The sequence below is a fragment of the Gopherus flavomarginatus genome, chromosome 1, assembly GCF_025201925.1.
Source record: "Gopherus flavomarginatus isolate rGopFla2 chromosome 1, rGopFla2.mat.asm, whole genome shotgun sequence".
NCBI lineage: Eukaryota > Metazoa > Chordata > Testudines > Testudinidae > Gopherus > Gopherus flavomarginatus.
The window spans coordinates 44434686-44457920 of NC_066617.1; positions in this window are offsets into that span (position 1 = coordinate 44434686).

The window sequence follows — 23235 nt, forward strand, 5'->3', positions numbered from 1 at the left end:
GGCAGGATCAGCCAGAAGCAAGTCTGCAAGCACAAGAGAAGGTGGAAAAGTAAATGCCTTCTTGCTATGAGGAAGGAAGCTTTAGGGGAATTCAGAGTTTGAGTTTTAGGGGCTTTCTAATTTTTTTGTCCGATTTCTTATCTTGCAAATGAGTGAGGAGAAAGCTAGAATATACTGCCCAGTGAAAAGAAGGGAGAAAAAAAAATCTTTAGATGGTATGAATCAGCATAACCCCATTGACTTTCATGACTGATTTATACCAGCTCAGAATCTATCCCCAGCATTTTTCTTGTGAAAGATTTATACTCAAATAAACAGATGGATTAATTTTGATTCTCTTCTTTTCATAACTGTGTTTCTAGTTAGCTCCTCTGCTTTCTTTATCACCAAGAAACAAACTCCTTCTGTGGCTAAGCTATTCCCCTCTTTGAAGAATAGCTGTGAGGAGCAAGAAAAGGAGCAGATTGGCAACATTTGTCAGTGCTCATCTGCTTTTATTATCCCATGGGGCTATGTTTTCTGTCTTATCTTCTGTTTTCTTTAGGAAATGCGTGTGATTGCAGAAGAGCCTTTAATCAAAACTACAATAGTCAGAACCTGTGCAGAACAACCATTTTTATCTGGCTTTGATTAACAAACTAAACTTTCTGACCTCTTTCTTCGCTTCTGGTTAGGTAGCTGTCAGTGATACAGCTGCAATAATTCACAGAAGTCCCTTACTGTACCCAAGTATTCATTTTTAGGAACAAGGTTAAAAATCATTAAAAAATTGAAAGTTAGTGACCTCCTAGAGAGTTACTCCAGCCAAAAAACATTCATACCACTTCAACATGGTGAAACACAGGGGAGAGACTTACCCATTTTTTTCTCCATAAGTTAAAAGCTTTACAGGTCTAAATACCTACCACTATAAAGACACCAGTGACCTTGAGTAATCAGTTTAAAGAAGTGCAGTATTTATAGTACACATCATAACCCTGAACTCCTTAAAGGTTTCATCTGATTGGTGCAGAAAGAAAGAACTGATGAACCCAGTTAAGTGGCTTTTTGTCTGTGCTTATTGGACAATCTGAGTAGGATTTATACTGTGCAGCTCTGAATCTACAGAATGTCTCTTTGAATTACGTTGCCTTCCAAGATGAAGTTAGTGTTTCACAAGCCACATTACAATGCAGTAAAGCCTGCATCTTCTTAAAGAATATAAGCTGTTTGCATGTTTAGTTTTAAACAGCAGGCTTGAGTAAAAGGCTTGCTGGATGTAATTATTTCATAGTGGATACAGCTATTGCATGCAGGAAATGAACCCTGCAAGGAGAAAAAATTTAAAATAAATGACAAACAAAACTACATTCGAAAATAAAGCTTAGTAAATGTTAATATAGAAAAATTAAATTTATTGGGTTAAATTTATGCCAGATGCCAGTGAGTGGATCTTCACTTACATTTCATGCACCCATGTAATTGAATAGAAGTTTCATAAAGAAAATAATAAATGCAAAGACAAATTATAGCTATGACCTTTCAGTCTGGAGGTGAAATTCTAAAGGCCCAAGCCATTGCAAAAATGGATGTAAACTCATTTATTGTCACCCAGAAATCATTTGTTTGTGTGCAATAATTAATACTTGGCTCCTATATGGTGCTTTTCATCCATAAACCTCAAAGGCTTTAAATAGGAAGTTAATAATATTACCTAGCTTTTCTCTAGGAGATCTCAAAGCGCTTGCAATCGATATCAAATAATACTATTCCGATTTTACAGATAGGATAACACAGTGGTGAAATGACTTGCACATGATCACACAGTAGATGAGTGGCGTGTCTCCTAACTTCTAATCCAGTGCCCTATGCAGTGGATCACACTGCCCTTGCTAGCATTAGGTAATGGTGCCTCCAAACAAGTAGTTAAATTCACCCAGGCATCACTTTGCAAATGCATTTGAGGTTATTTTGCATAGGTATGGGGTGCATTGCATGAGTGTTGGAAAATTTGCCCCCAGACACCTTGTTATTTACTGACCTATGCTGAGTCATGTCATGCTCACCTTACCCAAGTCATTCCTTCTGAAAATGAATTTTCTATGAGATCAATGTAGCTGGTAGCTGACAAGCTGGCAAACATAACTAACCCAAACATGCACAGGTTTGTGTGGTTTATGTTGTGTATTTGGTTGTCATGGTTTTTGTTCCTATGGCAACTGAGTTAGATTATTAGGGGATAGCCCAGCCGGCTTCGGCCGGTTAGGTGAGCTCTGTGTCTGTAAATAAATGGTAGTTTTGTTAGCTGTCAACTGTCTGTCCTCAAGTGATTTCTTCCTAAACCAGCAGCCCCCAAGGATATAACAAGTGCTACAATAGACGGGATTCCAGTGCTGCTCCAGTAACAGAAGGAAGTAGAAGTCAAGGTAAAGAACAAACAAACAAAAAAACTGCTTGTTTGCACTGACTGTGAAAGTGAAACTTAAAATCATGGCTACTCTGACCTGGCCACTGGAACCTTTTGGTGAGAATATAGTACAATGGCATGTGTATACGGAGCGTTTTGAGCTTTTTGTTATTGCAAATGACATTATAGAAGAGAAGAAGGTGCCAATATTCTAAAGTGTTGTAGGGACTAACACCTACTCCCTGCTACGCAGCTTACTACATACACCCTCTTAAGCCTGAGACTAAATCTTACAGTGACATTGTGGAAATCCTGGGGTCCCATTTTTCCCCAAAACCACTGGTAATTGCTGAAAGGTATCAGTTCCACAAAAGAGACCAAAAAGAAGATGAAACAGTTGTACAATTTGCAGTAATTTAAAAAAATCTAGCAGAACACTGTGAATTTAAAGAGATGTTAAATGATGCCCTGTGTGACAGGTTAGTGTGTGGTCTGTACAGTGAAGCTATATGGAAGCGCCTACTGACAGAGGCTCAGCTTACATTACAGAAGGCTATTGATATTGCTGTCTCCATGGAACTGGCTACAAGGGAGGCGCAATACATCGGTGCATCTCCTAGGATGCAAAAAGTGTCACAAGAACCTACCCACAAAACTGTGCAGAGTCAGGAATGTTACCGTTGTGGTAAGCCAGGTCACCCTGCATCAGAATGCTGGTGTAAGGACCTGGTGTGTCGACACTATGGCAAAAAGGGACACATTGAGTGTGCCTTTAAACAAAAGAAAAAGAGGCCTGTGGTCTGGCCGACAAAAAAGAGGAACCCTGCGTACCCTAGAGCAGACCCAGGATGATCAAGGTGACACCTCATCGCAAGAGGAAGTGCCACTGCATATTTTGTCTTTGGCAATGGGCTCACATGAATACTGGGTAACCCCATTGTTGGATGGCAAACCTGTACTCATGGAACTGGACACCGGTGCAGCCGTCTCGCTGGTCTCAGAGACTGTGTATAAAGAAAAGCTACAGCATCTTCTGCTTAAGGCAACAAAAACTGTTCTGAAGATGTATACGGGAGAAGCTGTGCCCATGTTGGGCACTATTGATGTTAAGGTGGAGCTCAATGGACAGGCTGCTAAATTGCCACTGTTTGTGGTGAGAGGTAACTACCCAGCCTTAATGGGTAGGTCTTGGCTTGGGAAGATTCAGCTGAACTGGGCAGAAGTGCACCAGATGACTAAAGAAGAAACCAGTCTAACCCCTATACTAAGGAAACATGCTGCTGTTTTTGGAGAGGATTTGGGAAGTATGAAGGGAATCACTGTGACATTGAACATTAAACCTGACAGTCCACCAAAATATCTGAAAGCCCGAACTGTGCCATATGCCATCAGGCCAAAAGTTGAAGCAGACCTGGAGCGCCTGGTCACCAATGGAGTCCTAATACCAGTTACCCATAGCCCAGGGGCCACTCCTATTGTTCCAATAGTGAAGAAAGATGGCTCTCTCCGGATTTGCAGTGATTTTAAAGTCACTGTCAACCCAGTATTGTGTGCAGAGCAATACCCGCTTCCCCGCATCGATGACCTCTTCGCAGGCCTGGCTGGGGGACAAAAGTTCAGTAAGATTGATCTGAGTCAAGCATATTTACAGATGCACGTCGATGAAAAGTTCCAAGAGCTGTTGTCTGTTGTGACTCATAAGGGGCTTTATTGATACTGTCACTTACCCTTCTGTCAAGGTCTTTTCCCCACTTTGAACGTTAGCGTCCAAAAAGTGGGGACCTGCATGGACCCTTCTAAGCTTAATTTCTATCTTAGATCTGATAACGCTGCCACCTGCCAAAAATATAGTGTTTGGCACACTTCCTGTTCCCCCAAAACCTTCCCTGGGGAACCCAAGACCCAAACCCCTTGGGTCTTAAAACAAGGAGAAATAAACCATTCCCCCTCCTTTCCCCCCCAGACTTTCCCCTCCCTGGGTTGCCTTGGGAAGCTATACAGATCCAAACTCCTTGGATCTTAAAACAAAGAGGAATTAACCATTCCCTTCCTCCTTTTCCCCCCACCAGTCCCTGGTGAGTTCAGACCCAATCCCCTTGGGTCTTAAAACAAGGGGAAAAAAATCACTCAGGTTCTTAAAAAGAAAGCTTTTAATAAAAGAAAGAAAAAGTAAAAATTATCTCTGTAAAATCAGGATGGTATTCAGGGTATTCAGATTCATATAGCCTAGAGGGACGCCCCGCCGCCTTAGCCTGAGATTTAAAGTTACAGCAAACAGAGGTAAAATTCTTCCAGCAAAATACACATTTACAAGTTAAGAAAACAAACATAAGACTAATCCACCTTTTCTGGCTCGTACTTACTATTTTGAAACATGAGAGACTGATTCAGAAAGATTGGAGAAAACCTGAGTGTACATCTGGTCCCTCTTAGCCCCAAGAGCGAACAACGAACAAAAAAAACCCAGCACAAACAAAGACTTCCCTCCACCAAGATTTGAAAGTATCTTGTCCCCCCCATTGGTCCTCTGGTCAGGTGTCAGCCAGGTTCACTCAGCTTCCTAACCCTTTACAGGTAAAAGAGACATTAACCCTTAACCATCTGTTTATGACACTTTGGAATAACATCTGCTCCCGCCCTGTTCCAGAGGGCTATGGACCAGATCTTGTGTGGCTTGTCAGGAGTTCAGTGCAATCTGGATGATATCCTGGTCACTGGAAGGAATGAAGAGGATCACTTGAAGAATTTAGAGACTACCCTACAAAGACTGGAAGAGTATGGCCTACGAGTTCGCAAAGACAAGTGTGAATTCTTCAAGTCCTCTGTTGAATATTTGGGACACATCATTGATTCTGCAGGTCTTCATAAGGCCCCTGCAAAAGTTAAAGCTATTGTGGAGGCTCCCCCACCTCGAGATGTAAGCCAGCTGCGCTCGTTTCTAGGACTACTGAACTATTATGGAAAGTTCATCTCACAGTTAGCCACACTGCTAAAACCACTTCACAAGCTCCTTGGGCAGAACAAGGTCTGGAAGTGGACTGAAGCCTGTGATGTTGCATTTAACAAAGCTAAGAATGCATTGCTAAATTCTGAAGTTCTAACGCACTTTGATCCATCCTTACCCCTACAATTGGCCTGCGATGCCTCCCCTTATGGAGTGGGAGCAGTCGTGTCACACATTATGCCTTCGGGATAAGAGAGACCTATTGCTTTTGCTTCACGCACTCTAAGCACACCAGAAACTAACTACGCCCAAATCGAATGTGAGGCATTAGGAATTGTTTTTGGAATTTAGAAGTTTCATCAGTACCTGTTTGGGCGGAAGTTTACTCTTCTCACAGACCATCGACCTCTGACGTCAATTTTTGGACCCTACACAGGCATTGCCCCATTAGCTGCTAGTCGTATGCAATGTTGGGCATTGTTACTTTCAGCACACACATATGAAATCAAATATTGGAAATCCACTCTGCACGGCAATGCAGATGGCCTATCAAGGTTGCCTTTGCCGGTCGAACATCAAGATAGTGCCCAAAAGAAAATCTTCTACTTTGAACAGGTAGAGAATACACCCATCACTGCTACTCAGATAAAGAAGGCAACTCGCGTTGACCCAGTATTGTCCCAAGTTATGGACCTGGTGATGCATGGAAAATCTCGACAAACCTCTCCGGTCTCACCCGACCTTGTTACCTACATGTCCAGGAGGATGGAGTTATCGGTCCAATCTGGTTGTTTTTTGTGGGGGAGACGTGTCATTATTCCACCACCACTGAGATCACAGATGTTAGAACAGCTCCATTCCGGTCACTGTGGAATAGTGCGCATGAAGGAAATTGCACGAAGCTATTTTTGGTGGCCTGGATTGGGCAGTGCTATTGAAGAGAAGGCAAAAGCTTGTATCTTGTGTCAGGGTGTGAGGAATGCACCCCAGTGGGCACCCCTACATCCATGGGACTGGCCTGAAAACCCATGGCAACGTATTCACATAGACTTCGCTGGCCCCCTTGAAGGAAGCATGTTCTTGGTGGCAGTAGATGCCCATTCTAAATGGCCAGAAGTCTCTATAATGCAGTCCACTACTGCAGCGAGTACTATCCAAAAACTATGGGAACTCTTTAGTCGTTTCGGTCAGCCAGAACAACTTGTGAGCGACAACGGACCGCAGTTTGTCTCTCAGAAGTTTCAAAATTTTATGAAGGCAAATGGGATACACCGCATCACGTCAGCACCATATCATCCATCCACCAATGGATTAGCTGAAAGATTTGTGCAGACAATGAAACACGCTTTGAAATCAGCAAAGGGACAACACTCCATTCAAAAGCGTCTGGATACCTTCTTACTTTCCTACAGAAACACACCTCATGCTACGACCCAGGCATCCCCGGCCTTTCTAATGATGGGATGACAGCTGCACACTTGCTTTGATCTGCTGAAACCTTCTGAACCCCGACAAACTGTGCAACATCAGCAGCAATATCAAGTCATCAGACAGGCACCCAGAGCAAAATACTGAACCTTTAGCACAGGACAGCCAGTTTTGGCTCGGAATTATACTTCCAGAGCTAAATGGGCCCCTGCCACGATCATCACTCAAACAGGACCTGTTTCCTACACAGTCCAGACTGCAGAGAATCTTACCTGGCGGCGACATGTAGATCAGCTGTTGCCAGGTCATGGTAGTCCTCAGGACACATCTGCAGTTGAGTGGTCTGACTTCACCTCTTCTGGTGAGACATTGAATCACGAATCACCTGTTCCTGACTGTTCTCCTCCATTACTGCTGGTGGCTGAGATACCCCTTTGCCCAGCACGAGCTGATACCACCTCCTCTCCTGTTCATGCTGCGGACCCTGAGCCCATGGTACTTTCGGGTGCAACAACAGCAGAAGTTTGCCGTAATCCACCTAGAGACAGAAGGCCTCCTCATCGGCTGGATCTTTAGCTAAGGCGAACCCACGGTTATGGGGCAAAATAATCCCCAGGGTTTAGCCGTGAATGGAGGCAGTATACCCTCCTTCTCTAGTCTAGTGTGTGTTTTATTTAGGGGAGGTGTTCTTATTAGGAGGGGAGGAATATGTTGTGTATTTGGTTGTCATGGTTTTTGTTCCTATGGCAACTGAGTTAGATTATTAGGGGATAGCCCAGCCAGCTTCGGTCAGTTAGGCGAGCTCTGTGTCTGTAAAGAAATGGTAGTTTTGTTAGCTGTCTGCTGTCTAGCCTCAAGTGATTTCTTCCTAAACCAGCTGCCCCCAAGGATATAACAGTTTATTATTTACCTAATATCACTGGTGTGCATGTTGCTTTACTGATATACAGGAAGAGGGTCCATATCCCAGAGATTTTACAAGTTATATAAGCAAAAAGCCTATGCTGCTGTATTGGCACATTTCTTGTTAGTGTCAAGCTGTTGTATTTAAAAAATATATTTTAAAAACATATATAAATTTAAATTGTAATGTGAGCTATGAGATGGGGCATGGGGACAGGGAGGATGGCAGCTGGTGGAAAGTCAAAAGACACAAGGTTTTAGGAGGGACTTGAAAGAAGATGGTCAGATTGCTTGGTGTATAGGAGGGATGAAGCTGTTGCTTAGATCCAGGCCATTTCATGTACAGAAATGCTAGTGAGAACAAGAGATGGAGGGCTGGAAGGGAGGCAGAGACAGCAGAGCATAGCTTATAAAGGGGCTGTAGCAGCAGATGAGAGACAAATTGTGGGTAGGGGCAACACTGTGCTGATTCCTGAAAGTGAGGGTGATGAGTTTGAATTTGATGCAGGAAGAGATGAGAAGCCAGTGAAGGCACTGGAGAGAGGGGATATGAGTGTGTGACATGATCAGAATGGCAGGCTAGGAATATAATTTTGACCACAGTGTGTTGAATAGCTTTAGGGAGAGATGAGATACAAACAGACCTGACAGTGGCTGATGAAGAGAGACAGGCTAGGGAGGAGGCTAGGGAGAAGATGGGATGAAAGGAGCTAGGACGGTGAGGAGACAGGAGTGGAGGGTTTTCTGGTGGACAGAAGATGTGCGACTGCCACATCAAAGAAAAAGGAGAGAGCCAAAGTAGCAAGAGGGAAAGGGAGGAGGGAGAGATTGTAAAGAAAGGTGGGGCAGGAGTGATACTTCTAACAGGTGTAACCTATGCCTCTTGATGACTCCTTTAGATCAGTGTTTCCCAAACTTGGGACACCGCTTGTTTAGGAAAAGCCTCTGGCGGACCAGGCTGGTTTGTTTACCTGCGGTGTCCGCAGGTTCAGCTGATCATGGCTCCCACTCACTGCGGTTCACTGCTCCAGGCCAATGGGGGCTGCGGGAAGCAGCGCGGGCCGAGGGACATACTGGCTGCCTCTTCCAGCAGCTCCCATTGGCCCGGAGAAGCAAACTGCTGCCAGTGGGAGCTGTGATCGTCTGAACCTGTGGACGTGGCAGGTAAACAAACCGGCCTGGACCGCCAGGGGCTTTCCCTAAGCAAGCGACTTCCCAAGTTTGGGAAACACTGCTTTAGATTGTATAGAAGGAGAAACATCCATTAGAGGGAACATCCACAGTCTAATTAGAAATCATTTTGGTTTTGACCTTGCATGGCAGAATGTGTGTGTGTGTGTGTGTGTGTGTGTGTATGTGTGTGTGTATGTGTGAAGCATAATAAGTAGTGCAGGAAGCTCACCCTGCATGGCCCTGTGGCAAGTCCTGTTTAATAGCAGAGGTAAGGCTAAGAAAGAAGCACATAATTAAGCAGATCATTAACATCCTGCGATTGCTTTTATCATTGTGTCTTCATCTACAGGCCCATTCTCAACCTTCACCCTAAGCAGTTAGGAGTAAGGCAGCAGACTGCACAAGAGACTTGAGACTTGCTATTGCTCAGAGCAGAGGATTGTGGCTAGTGCCTTAACCTTACTTGCATCCAGACATAACCTCTATTCATATTCACACTAGAACACAACAGGCTTGTACATACAGCTGTGCAGTGAGCAAGGACCTGCAGGATCAAAATCCTGGCCATACAATGGTGCTAACACATGCAGTAGAGGTTGGTGGGAGGAGCCAGAGATGCTCTTACTGCCTGACTGTCCCCAGATTTCTTAAACAAGCTTACGATAATAGCAAACAACTAGAATAGTGAAGATATTTATTAGGAAGGGACTCTGTTTCCCCCACGACAGAAATAGATCACTGAATGTACATGTTCACAGAAATAAGAATGACTATCCTATCATCAGAAGGAATCTTAATAAATATGTCATTTTCCACTCAGTGACCTCCTTTATCTCCCTTCCATCTCATCTTTCTGCACTGTTGTTATTTTCCTGTTTTCTTCATGCCGAATGCTGACGAAAGAACACTTGGTGCAACACCACACAGTCATTTGCCAGGTACAGATAAAACATGATTCACACACTTTCAGACCCCTGCAACCAATGTAGGTCAAATCTTTCTGTCTTGGCCCATCACTGTTCAGCCCATGATGTGTTTGTTGTGATTTTGATTACATGATTAAAAATATCATCAGTCCTGAATAGCACCCTGCTTAGAGGAAATAGGACAAACCACAGGAGTATTTGCAAAAATAACAAGGGAGACCATGTTCAGTTGCTAATTGGTTGGCACACTATGTGTTTCCTGCTCAGTATAAATATTCAGTGGTATTCCCAAATACTTCCTAATGCTGGACGCAGATAAGCCAGCCCTGTAATACTCTGGCATAATTAAAAGTGATGAAGTGGAAGACTGGAGATGTTTATTTCAGAACAACGCTCTTAGAGTAAAATACCACAAGACAGTGAAAACCACTGGAGATCTTTTTAAGAATGAAGAGGAGAAAAACAACATGGTCCAGAATAATCAGAATAATCAACATTGTAACACCCAGTTAGTTTCCTTTAAAGGAACATAAAAAAACAATCGAGGTTACAAAGTTTTGTGGCTTTGATATATTTGTAATTAGCTATGATAAATAAATTTTAAAAACACACATTTCCTTGGTCTGGAAAGCTTCTGAAATGAAACCTTGTTTGCTATTTGTTTGACAAACCTAAGTGAACCAGAAAATGCTAAAACTCAAAGGGGAAAATTCTGTCCTCAAGTCCCTGCTTGAGAAGCCCCTTAAAGGAGCACTTAAATTGGAATAATAAAGTTTTAGAATGCAACAAACAAAGGAACTTTTTTTCAATTATTTTTTTCCAGCCAGTAACAGTGAAGTATGGTAGAGAGGACTCTTCAATTCAAATGCTGTATTGAAGTTGGGAGTAAAATATGCATAACAGAGCTAAATTTGTCAACTTGCCTAAATATCTAAATTTCTAATGAGGATAATTCTTTAAAAGATGTTATAGCCATGGGATTCTGGTGTAGTCAAGTCCAGTGGTTCTCTCTTTTCTGTATTGGGACCCCATTTTCTATAAGGAGACCCAATTAGCCCAGGGAGGAATCACCCTTTCCTTCCAACATGGGAAGGGAGGGAGGGTTGCAATCCACTGACACCAATGTGTGACCTCCTCTGGGGTTTGAAATGTCCAGTTTGAGAACCTCTGGCTTAGTCTATCTGCTCTGTTCATGTTAGAGCTAGCAATTAGTTGGGGCTATAATATGCTGAGTCTGGAAAGGGAAGGCACAGTTTCCAAGAAGAAATTATGGCATTAATCTCTTGACTTTAGCCAGAGGTGAGTCTGAGTGTATTGGGTGCTTGGAGGATGCCTTATGTAGGCATCTGCAACTGTTGGGATGGGAAAGATGGGTTGGCCTGTCTTCTTAATTGTTGCCATTTTGTTACATTATTCCTGTCAAACCACATTAGGCAAAGGCTTCTTCATCATTGTTCCATTTCATAATCCTGAAAGCTTTAGCTAGGTTTCCCTGCTCATGGTTAATATATACACTGGTGAGGATGTCACATGGTTGAATCTACCATGTTGCATAGCTGTGGGCCCTAATGTTATTCCGAAATTTCTTGTTTGGCTTGTGGTCATTGAGTCATGAAGTGTAAGTTACTGTCTCTGACTTGGGGTCAGTTATTGGAACACATACTCCTCTGTCTGATGCAATATGTGGCAGAATAGCCAGTTGTGTGAGAGCCACATAATTGGGGTTGAAGTGGGCAGAGTTAAGGCATCTCTCCGTGACATACTACCCCTGGAACAGGGCAGAGTTTCAATCTGTGGGGAGACCAGGGGGATTATCCATTGATAATGGTTCCCATAGGGGCCATACTGCTGGAAGCAGGGGAGCCAAGGCAGTTGGAAAGAGGGGAATATGTTCCTCAGGGTTAGTCTACAATTATTGGGATAGACTCTAAATTCCCTCTCTAGCCACATGGTCACTCATTAGCAGAATGGACTATGCCACTGTTAACAATTGTGGCATTTTAAGTGAGTGTCTTCCCTGCATCATGTTTATCTATGACAGGATGGCGTGTGCCCCATTGCTAGTGTTACAGTCATAGGTGTTCTCTCTCATGAAACCTGTGTTAATCAGTCACCCCAGGCACCAGTAAAAGAGGCAGTTCTAGAAGAAGTGGTCTTTAACCATCAGTCAAATTAGTACTGGAAACTTTGGAAATACCCTAGAACAATTGCATTGGACATGGGGCTGCTTGTTCAAAAAGGTTTGGGGGCAGGTTTGCTGTATTTCTTTGGTCACTAGTTGCTGCCATGTGGGTTTTTACAGTCCAGTATTTCATTTCCTAGTACATCTGTGCTGGCAAGGAACTGTCCTTCATTCAAGCAACAATGACACTTTTTAATGCATACACTGCACAATGTATGAAATGTTAATGCTGTTCACATCATCCAACACTTTGTCACTGGCAGGTGAATGCAATGCTGGACGGGATACGTCTCCTCCCCTGGGGCACTGGAATTTTAAGACATTACTGTGAGCGCATCATTTTCCATTCACAGGAGTAGAAATATGGGGTATGTTTGTATCTTTGAGGTCTCTGTAGAGGGAGCCTTCTGCAGCAGATGTATCTTGCCTGTTTGGAAGGGGATGAGCTGCCTCCTCTGCACCATCTACCCCCTTTCTGAAGTCTAAGGAAAGTTCTCTGCAAGGGCAGGATTCATGAAAGAGGAGTGGATGAAGCAAAGGTAGGCCTGAAAGGGAGCAATTTGGTAGGGGCTTATGGATCTCTCCAGCACTAGAAAAAGAAAATACAGTCCTAGATGGTAAAATCTCTTCTGTGGCTTACTTCTGTGCTGGGGTAGCTGCAGGGGAGCCAACATAGAAGTTCCAAAGTGATCTCCATACAGATATCCTTCTGTCTCAGGTAGGTCAATGGGTAACCATAGCATTTGAAGTGGAACAATGTCTCATTTCGTGGAGGAAAAAGAGAGCTAATTTAGTCTTTCCTCACTACCATCACCCTCATGACATCTCCTGGAATAATATAGGAGAAACTCCATGAAGAAATCTTGGATTTTTCCTTTGCACCCCACAACTACTTCTGTAGAAAGAGGGCCATCACTATATTTTGTTATGTGCTATGTATGGCTGTAAGAGAGGAGTAACATTCAGAACAATGTATTAAACCAGGGCAGCTTCTATCACAGGATGATTTGGCTTTGTAACATGTGACTTTAATAATTAGTGGGGCAGAAAGCCACAAAAAGAACGTGATAGCTCACTTTGCCCAACCCGTGGGCTCTGTTCAACAATGCTAGCTTTTCAAAAGTCTGAATAAAGCTTCTGTGCCAAGTTGCAATGAACATTTTGATCTTAAGATCTAAAAAGGAAAACTCTTGGGTAACATTCACATGGAAAATGAGAGGCGCTTTGCTGAGTCAGCACAGGAAGCCACAAATTCAATAGCATGGAATAAAATCCTTTTCCTCCCCTCTTTCAGCGATGTACAGTTTGTGTGTTGTTCTAATTGCATCCTGCTATAAAACCAGAGCTCTGACAGTTTGCATTATTGAGGATGAGGTGGAACATACACAGAGAATAGTTTTATGTGCTCACTTGAATGTTGAAAAACAGTTTGAGACAAAAAGGGGAAAACTTATATGTGGGGATGAGCTGTGGTTTATGCAGATCAATTGGCCTGCTTGATCACTGTGTTTGCCCTAATTATTTGCCCTTGAAATGCTATTTCTGTCAGCTGAGTTACACACTGGGGTGAAGCTGGAATAATGCTGCGAGCAAGGAGGCCCAATGTGTTTGTATACAGTGCTATGGCTGAAGCTGTGAGAATATGGGTATAGCAATGAAATATTGTCCAAAAAAGTGCATTCATTCTCTTAACTGAGTTGTATCCAAGGGAAGTCTGAACAATAAATAAATATTCTACAGGTGAGAGTGATTGAACTGTAAATGGAATTGTTAGTGGCCCACAAAGTGGATACTGACCAGAAGATATTGATTTGTGATGGCAGTTCATTTAGTTATATGAAATTATTACACTGTTTTAGAATAGACAAACATGCACAAAAGACACAGACTAACCTAGCTGGAATCACTGTTGGCAGTGTCATTGGAAAGACCAAGAAATGGATGGGAATGGAAATAGAACTACTCTCTTTGTTCTGAAGGTGGTGCCTCTGGATGAGTGTTGAGAGATGTATGGTGGAAAGAGCTTTTACATCTATTACCTATCATGTGCCTAAATAAACCCATTCATTCTCCAGGGCTCTCCATCCAGCCCCTTTCATGAAGTAGGCACGCAGAAACTCTAGAGCCACATTCCTTCATCTCTTTAGCGTGCAGTCAGGCAGAGCCCTGCTGGGTCGCTTTGATCTCTTCTTGGAGCAATGCAATGAGATTTACCTGCAGTTATAGAATCATAGACTATTAGGGTTGGAAGGGACCTCAGGAGGTCATCTAGTCCAACCCCCTGCTCCAAGCAGGACCAATCCCCAGATTTTTACCCCAGTTCCCTTAATGGCCCCCTCAGGGATTGAACTCACAACCCTGGGTTTAGTAGGCCAATGCTCAAACCCCTGAGCTATCCCTCCCCCCAGTTGTCTGTTCAGTGTTCCCTTTGGCAGCACTTTTGAGCCCACTCCTACCCATACAAGTCTGATTTGTTGCCAATAATCAGTTGACTCTGGTTTCTTTTGGGCTCCTCTCCTTTTGTGAGGGGATAGATAGTGCTGCTTCTGGAGGAGGAACCTTTTGGGGCTCTTCTACCTTTAAACTGGAGGTCAAATAAGCCAGCATCTTTTACTAGCATTTTTCTGTATTCTTTTCACTCTTCCATTGCCACATCCATATGGAGTCCCATTAGATGGCATCCTCTACTTAGGCTGAATCCTGGAAAGAGAATTTTATCTTAAGAGCCAGTTTGGTTCCCTCTCCCTCTTTAAACACTGCCAATGGGACTACTCATGGATGGCAACTAGCATCATTTGGAGTGGTCCTGAGTATGCCCTATTACACCAAGTGATCAGACCAATGTGCACCTGAGGATATGGGGAATTCAGAGGTAGTGGAAAACCTCCTTTGCAACCCGCTTCCAAATTATAATATGTTTCTCAGTTGCAATCAATGATGTGGGCCATAGTAGATGAGGGGCCTATTATTGAAGTCTAGCTTTAGGGGAATTATTCTATCTCTGCTACAGAACTCAGAGTTCCCTTTAAGTAGAAAACGTATTGTTGTTTCCTTAAACTTGAAATACTTTTGGCATTAAGAACATAAGAACAGGCATACTGGGTCAGACCAAAGGTCCATCCAGCCCAGTATCCTGTCTTCCAACAGTGGCCAATGCCAAGTGCCCCAGAGGGAATGAATAGACCAGATAATTATCAAGTGATCCATCTCCTGTTGCAGATTCCCAGCTTCTGGCAAACAGAGGCCAGGAACACCATCCCTGCCTATCCTGGCTAATAGCCATTGATGGACCTATCCTCCATGAATTTATCTAGTTCTATCTAATTTTTTGAGCCCTGTTATAGTCTTGGCCTTCAGAACATTCTCTGAAACGAGTTCCACAGACTGACTGACTGAGTGCATTGTGTGAAAAAATACTTCCTTTTGTTTGTTTTAAACCTGCTGCCTAGTAATTTCATTTGGTGACCCCTAGTTCTTGTATTATGAGAAGGAATAAATAACACTTTCTTATTTACTATCCCCACACCAGTCATGATTTTATAGACCTCTATCATATCCCTCTTTAGTCACCTCTTTTCCAAGCTGAAAAGTCGAAGTCATATTAATCTTTCCTCATATGGAAGCCATTCCATACCCCTAATAATTTTTGTTGCACTTTTGTGAAAATTTTCCAATTCCAATATATAATTTTTGAGATGGGCCAACCACATCTGCACATAGTATTCAAGATGTGGGGGTACCATGGATTTATATAGTGACAATATGATATTTTCTGTTTTGTTATCTATCCCTTTCTTAATGATTCCCAACATTCCATTCACTTTTTTGACTGCCGCTGCATGTTCAGTGGATGTTTTCAGAGAAGTATCCGTGATTCTAAGATCTCTTTCTTGAGTGGTAACTGTTAATTTAGACCCCATCATTTTATGTGTGTAGTTTGGATTATGTTTTCCAGTATGCATTGTTTTGCATTTATCAACAGTGAATTTCATCTGTCATTTTGTTGCCCCATCACCCAGTTTTGTGAGATCCTTTTGCAGCTCTTCGCAGTCTGCCTGGGACTTGGAGGTGAGGAAGAAAACACTGAAATTATAAGATTCAAGAAGTTCTAGTCTTGTTCTTGCCCATAAAAACTATGAGAGGTTGTAGTGTTATTCCAAAGAAACCAAAGAAGCATTGGATGCCTTTTGGGAGATATGCTTTATTCAAGCACAAGTTATTGTGATCAATACAGGAGTAACTGAATTAAATTTTATGACCTGTCTTACACAAGGGGACAGTCTATGGACTAATTGTCCCTTCTGGCCTTAAAAATATCAGGTGGATATGTGGAATGGGAGAGAGTTCTACTATTCTGTAGCAAAGATTCTCCACATGTTTTGCAATGATTTTGTGGATAGAGGACTTTTCAGGCAAAATGTTGTCCAGCTACAAATTCACCAGTGTTGTTAAATTTATTGAATACATCATTTCTGAAGTGAAGTGGAATGCTAACAGTGACACTTTTTTGCCATTAACTTAATATAAGATTTTCCATGAAGAACCCATAAGAATATCACTTTTTACATGGACGTACTGCTGGTGCAAATACAGTCATCAACACAGTTCTAAAAATGAATCAGCAGAAAGCTGGAGTAACTTTACAGCTCTCTCTATAATACAGTTTACTCAGAGCAATGCTCTGTAAAGGAAGATGAAGATTGCAATCAGCTTTCCTTGGAAAAACCTAATCCCCATCTAATGTGTCTGAACTCTGTATATAATAATATGTGACTCGTGCATAGAGAACAAGTACAAGAACTCAACCAACAATTATTTTCAGAATTGATGTCACTAATTTAACTTTCTAGCAGGTATTAAATTTGATTATTTTCAGGTCTCTTTCTCTTATGTTTCCTAAATTATGGGATGATGAAAATCAATATTTGCACTGAGGACTGGATCCTGCATAATGTAAGATCATTCTTTTACAAAATGAGAGGAAGTTATACTCCTTTTCAGCATAGTTTTGGTGAGTAATATTAGCATGACATTGAATGCTATGAATATGTTGTTGCATATAACACCATCTTTTATTAAACAGGAAAAAAGCCTGACATACTGTGAAACACCAAGTTGAAAGGGAGCTTGGGAGCATTGGTGTCTGACAGCGTATGCATCCAATTACTGATATGTCACCAGAAATACGTGGGGAAAAAGTAATGAGATGGCAGTCCTTGTAACAAAGGGTAACATTGTCTCTCTACATCTGGATCACCATTTTTATACAATGTGTAAATCTACATTTTCCTGTTAACTCTTTAGTGTCACACTGTAGAACTCACTAGCTCAAATTCCACAACTCTAAAATTCAACCACAATAAAGTTTATGGACACTTTTATAATTACATAGGGTCTAATTCTGACCTCATTGAAACTAGCTTTACAACAGTGTCTGTGCATTGATTTTAATGAAGTTACTCCAGAACATACATCCCTGTGAGTTCAGACCAAAACCTCAAATGGACAAAGAGGGAGAGATATTTTTTTTCTTGTCTTCAGAACTTGTGCCATTCTTAGAATCATAGAACCTTAGGGTTAGAAGGGATCACAAGGGTCATCTAGTCTAATCCCTTGCCAAGATGCAGGATTTGTTGCCACTTCATTTGTTTATCTTGGCTCTTCTTCAGCTGGTTTGCTTAATTTCCAGTGAGCTTTTTCAAGTTTAAGGTAGGGACAGACAAAGTGGTTAAAAAGCTGCCTAAGATTTCACCATAAACATAAATCAAACGCAAACTGAACCATTCTGTAAATGAAAGCTAGTTTAACTTAAAAAAATAATAATAGTTAACTGTCATGCGCTTGAGAACTGCTTAGTTCTGGCCAGAACCTGAAGTCAAAGAGCTGAAACATGGCAAAGGAAGATAGTCTCATGGTGCCAGATCCAATGTTGTGTAGCAGCCCCTTTTGCATCAGTTAGGCTGACACAACCCTCTCCTCAGACTTCCAGGGAAATCTCCCTATCACAGCCTCTGCAGGGGGCATTCCAGCATGGACCTGAAGCAAAGTAGAGGTGAGGCATGGGAAGCAGAGGGCTCTTGGAGTACATTGGGGGCAACAGAAAGTCCTTCCGCTCCAGGACCCAACATTGAGGTGCTCCAAAGACCCGTGGCGGAGGGTCCTTTCGCTTCAGGACTCACTGCCAAAGTGCCAGGTCTTCGATGGCAATTCAATGGTGGGGGCTCCCACTGCCAAAGACCCCAGGCCTCCTGAATCCTCTGGGTGGCCCTAGATGAACCTGTCCCCTGGTACTTCCAGTCTAACCAAATGTAGGGGGTCTGGGAAATCTCATGAGACCTCCAGGACAGCATGCAGACTCAGGAGGTTTAGATAGGAAGGACCCAAAACTTCCCATTATTTTTTCAAACTCAGTCCCTCCTCTCATCTTTTAGAGGTTATCTTATCACTGACTGACCCTCTTCTGCTCCTGAGCTTTAAAAAAGAAATGAGGAGGTGGACAGTGGGAGTGGAAATTAGCAGCAGCTGTAAAGCATTGCTGTACTGGGTAGGAAATTAGTGGCAGTAGAGGGAGGATCCTGTGGAGTCAGGGTGAATTGGAATGGAGCAGATAGGGAGACAGCAAGAGGGGAAGGTAGAGGCAAGTGGATGCAATGGCATCTGGAAGGGGGGTGGGTCAGATGACATGAGAGACAGAGGGAGTCAGGGGCAGGATTAGATAGAACAGGTCAGGGAGTGAAGTGAAAGCAACTGGAGAGGTATTTCAGAGATGACGAGGGGACAGGTTGCAGGAGGCTGAAGTAGAATCTGTCTTCGTCTTCACTACTCGCCGTATCAGCGGGTAGCAATCGATTGCTCGGGGATCGATATATCACGTCTCATCTAGATGCGATATATCGATCCCCGAACGCGCTTATATCGATTCCAGAACTCCACCAACCCGAACGGAGTTGCGGAGTCGACATGGGGAGCCACAGACATCGATCTCGCGCTGTGAGGATGGTGAGTAATTCGATCTTAGATACTTCGACTTCAGCTACGTTATTCACGTAGCTGAAGTTGCGTATCTGAGATCAATTTTCCCCCGTAGTGTAGACCAGCCCTGAGGGACTTTCTTGGAAGTGCAGCTGGGAAAGGAACAGAAATATAGTCCTGTAAGAAGGTGCTGGGAGGTGGGGCCATGGGAGGAAGAAACCTGAGTGCTGATTCTCTGGTCCACCTTGACATTTTTACACTGCTCCACCAGGATAATGGGAAAGTTCCCTGTGTGAAGGGGGATCCCTTGCCAGTGCAGAGACCCAGGCACAGACAATGCCATGTATGGGGAGGGAGAGGGCATGGCCAGTGTACATTATGCTCCAACTATTCTCAGCTAGCAGACAGTCCACAGGGAGCTGTTATAGGCAGAGCAGACTCTGAAACAGCTGTGGGTGCTCTTACTTATACCAGAAGCCAGGCAGGCCTCTGGCCAGTCCTAGAATATGGAGGATGCAAAAGTAACTTAAAGCCAACAGCGTCCACTCTCCCCTGTTCCTTATTTAAATAAATTTACAACACAGCATCAGGTCCATTGAGAGTGGCCATGAAAGGAGTGGAAGAAGTGGCCACTAATGGAGGAGAGTGCTGTCAAAGGGCTCCAGTAGCACCACAGTCAATGCACCAGCATTATGGCCTGTCAGAATGAAAAGATTAAATATCTTCTCTCTCAGCACTTGGCTACTATGATGAGAAATAGATATTAAAACTGCTTGCTTTAATTCCCAAGGATGAGATGATCAGTGTATCCCCATAGCTTTCTGTCAGAGGAGCGCTTTGGTTACCCTAGCAGAGGAGACAGAGTTGCTGTGAGCCTGAGTTGTGTTCAGGGGGATAGTTGAAGTTGCTAACTCACAGCTGGCTAATCTGCAATCCTGACAGTACTCAGGAGGAGGAGAGGGAACAAGTAAAGGAAGAGTTATTAGAGATGAGAGGAAAGAGAGGCCTTTCGTCCATGCTAGGGTGAAGAGTCAGGTTTTCTGTCCAGCCCAGAAAGGAATGGCCAGTGGGTAAAGTCCATTTAATGGCCAGCTAGATATAAAGGGCTTCTAATGACCTACCTATTATTGATTTCACCTCCAAGAGTGAGACTTGCATTAACTGGGCTGTACCACTTTAAAGAGCTCTCTGTTTCTTTTTCAGATTCATGAGTTGTGTGTATGTTGTGGGAGGAGATTTGTTCAGCAGAGGATTTTGTATATAAGCATTTTAGGCACATATTTTGCCTTTTTAAAAGTTTTCCCCTCTATGGAAAAAGCAGGATCAATGTTCTTTTTATGATCAGCATGAACATTAGAACTGTGTGCACGCTTCAGGACCAATCCTGTAATCCTCCCATTGAGGACTGAGTGAGGAGTGTGGTATTACCTGTGAAGATTATGGGATTAAGCCTTCCAAGCAAAAACTGGGTTTTAGCAAGCAATCATTCGCTTCAATTTTAATAGTGTAATGGGAGTTAATGCAAAGTGTCTGCACCGGATTCTGCTCTCAGTTATACTGTGGTAGCTCCAGAGTCAGAGAGAGCAGAATTTAGCCCTTTCAATCAGTAGTAGTGTAGGTGGCAAAATCATCATGGGATAGTTATTATGGTCCTGATCCTGCAATAGGATCCACTAGCACAGATCCTTACACTTGCAAAGGGCCTCACTGAAGTAAATGTGACTTTGCATGGTTGTAAAGGGCTGGCACCAGACCAAATGGCGCCCCAGGCAAAGAGCGTCTTCAGGGCCTTCCTCCCCATTTGTTAAACTTTTGAATACCTTATTTTTTTATTCAGCAAAGAGTCCTGTGGCACCTTATAGACTAACAGACGTTTTGGAGCATGAATTTTCGTGGGTGAATACCCACTTCGTCGGGTATGAAAGCTCATGCTCCAAAACGTCTGTTAGTCTATAAGGTGCTACAGGACTCTTTACTGCTTTTACAGATCCAGACTAACACGGCTACCCCTCTGATACTTATTTTTTATTGCATTTGTAGCCCATTCCACAACTATAATGCACAATTTGCATGCATGATTTATCCCTGTCATTTAAGACAATAAATTTGCACGCTAGGAACTGCAAATCTGTATTTATTAATGTGCAGCACCTCGAGCCCAACACCCTCCAAGCCTAGCACCCTAGGCAGTTGCCTAGGCTGCCTGCCCCTAAATCCGGCCCTAGCTGTAAGGAATCATTCTAGCAGATCCCAGGGTGAGGCCTATAGTTGGTCATAAAATTATAAAATATATTGTAGTAGGAGAGTTGCATTTATATGAATATCTTAGTTTTTGTTTCTGGAGACAGGTCACTTTAAAAACCCTATCTATATTTCTACCACACCCAGCCTCTTATAATCAAATGTCCTACATCTATAATGTGTTTTGTTAGTATGCCTTTTGTTTTTGCCAGGAAGCATTTGAGACAAAGTATCCTTTCAGTGAAATCTTACAATATTTGAAGTAGTAATAACTGAATGCCAGAATTAATTTTTCTCTGATAATTATTCCTTAAGCAGAGTTGACAATCCCAGGCATTTAACTCATTCATTAAAATTCAGTAATGATTTCTCTTATGGCTTTCACTAGCAGTAATGACATGCATTATTATGCATCACTAATTTCCATGAAGAACAATGAGGCACTATTTTATTGGCATCTAGAATTACTCTACTGTACTTTGCTGTGTTTTTCTGAAGAGACGATGCAGTTTGGATTAAGTTTACTCTTTTTCAGCCATTATAAAATTCTGCTACATCAGCAAAGTGTTAAGGCGATGGTGCTAAATGTTTAAAAACTATTGTAGTTGTTGCATAATAATTGGGATGAATGTCAAAGTCCCTGGCACCCATTAAGATTTTTAGCTAGGATTGGAGTCAATTTTTGCATTATAAATAAAATTTGACAAGTGATTAGGACTTTAGTTTAAAATTAGGTGCATTTGACTAAAATACGTTAGGGTTTTCTTTGTTTTTTAACTGGTAATCCTGTCATAATTTCTTTTTTCATGAGCTCAGTGGTCCACTTCTCAAAACGACAATAACTCCGTTGCATTGTGGGCCTGCTTCTCTTCCCATTAACTTCACTGGAAGCAGGATCAGGTCCTAAATGCATTTGTTTTTCAGCTGAAGCTAGGCAAACAAGTCACAGTTAAGCAAATTTACCCCTTCTACCTGTTTGTGAAGTGTCCACGGAGATTTTTTTTTACAAATGTGTTTACTATTTTCAATTGTCTGAATGTTTTATATGAAGAAACTTCATTATTTGCCTGTGAGCTCACTATGAGCATTCTTTATTCTATATTTGTAATTTGGTATTGAAATGGTTGATTGGTCATTTGGATCACCTGGCATTCTTTTTCTGTTCCTTAACTGGATAATCTGATCTTTATAGACGAATTCTACTTCTATGGCAAACAATCTTTGTTTTATCACCAAATACATTTTGTTTTGTGATTATATGACTCTCTGCTACAGGCCCCACATTTTCATTCTGTGGCCATTTGTATGAACAAAGCTTTGCTTGCCAAAAGGGTGACATCCGTTCCTGTGCAATGGACATTCACTTCCTGTTATAAGTCCTATTCTCTACTTACGTCCTATCTACCTAAGTCCTCAAAAGGTTTAGTTTAACGAAGAGAAAGTTAAGGGTGATTTGATCACAGTCTGTAAGTACCTACTTGGAACAAATTACGAAGGATTGTGGTGGATTGTCCATCACTGGACCTTTTAAAAATCCTGATTTTTTTCTAAAAGATATGGTATAGTTCAAACAGGAATTAATTCAGGGAAATTCCATAGTCTGTGTTATACAATAGATCAGAGTAGATGATCACACTGGTCCCTCCTGGCTTTATAATCTAAGAAAATATGAAAATAGTGGGGATTTCACCTAAACTGAACAAAAAGGGATGTAACATGTCAAAGCAAAATTCTGTTGAGAAGTTTCCAGAATATTCACAAATAATTTTTCTTGCTATCCACTTAGCTGTGGTCATAAGTCAGGTTCTGCATTTGGATGTGAGGTCAGGACCACATTTTACTCACATTAAAAAAATGCATTTGATTTACATTAGGGCCTAGCAGCCTGAACCAATCCCACAGCTCCCTTTTGCTAGGTTCTGTACAAGTGCATAGTAAGAGCTTACCTTCCAAATTGACAAGACAGACAAGGGAAAGCTGGAGAAAGAGATCAAATGTACAAGCTGAAGATTGGGAAATGAGTTACAGAGAGATTAAATTACGTGCCTAAAGTCATAGAGGAAGTATGTTGCAGAGCCAG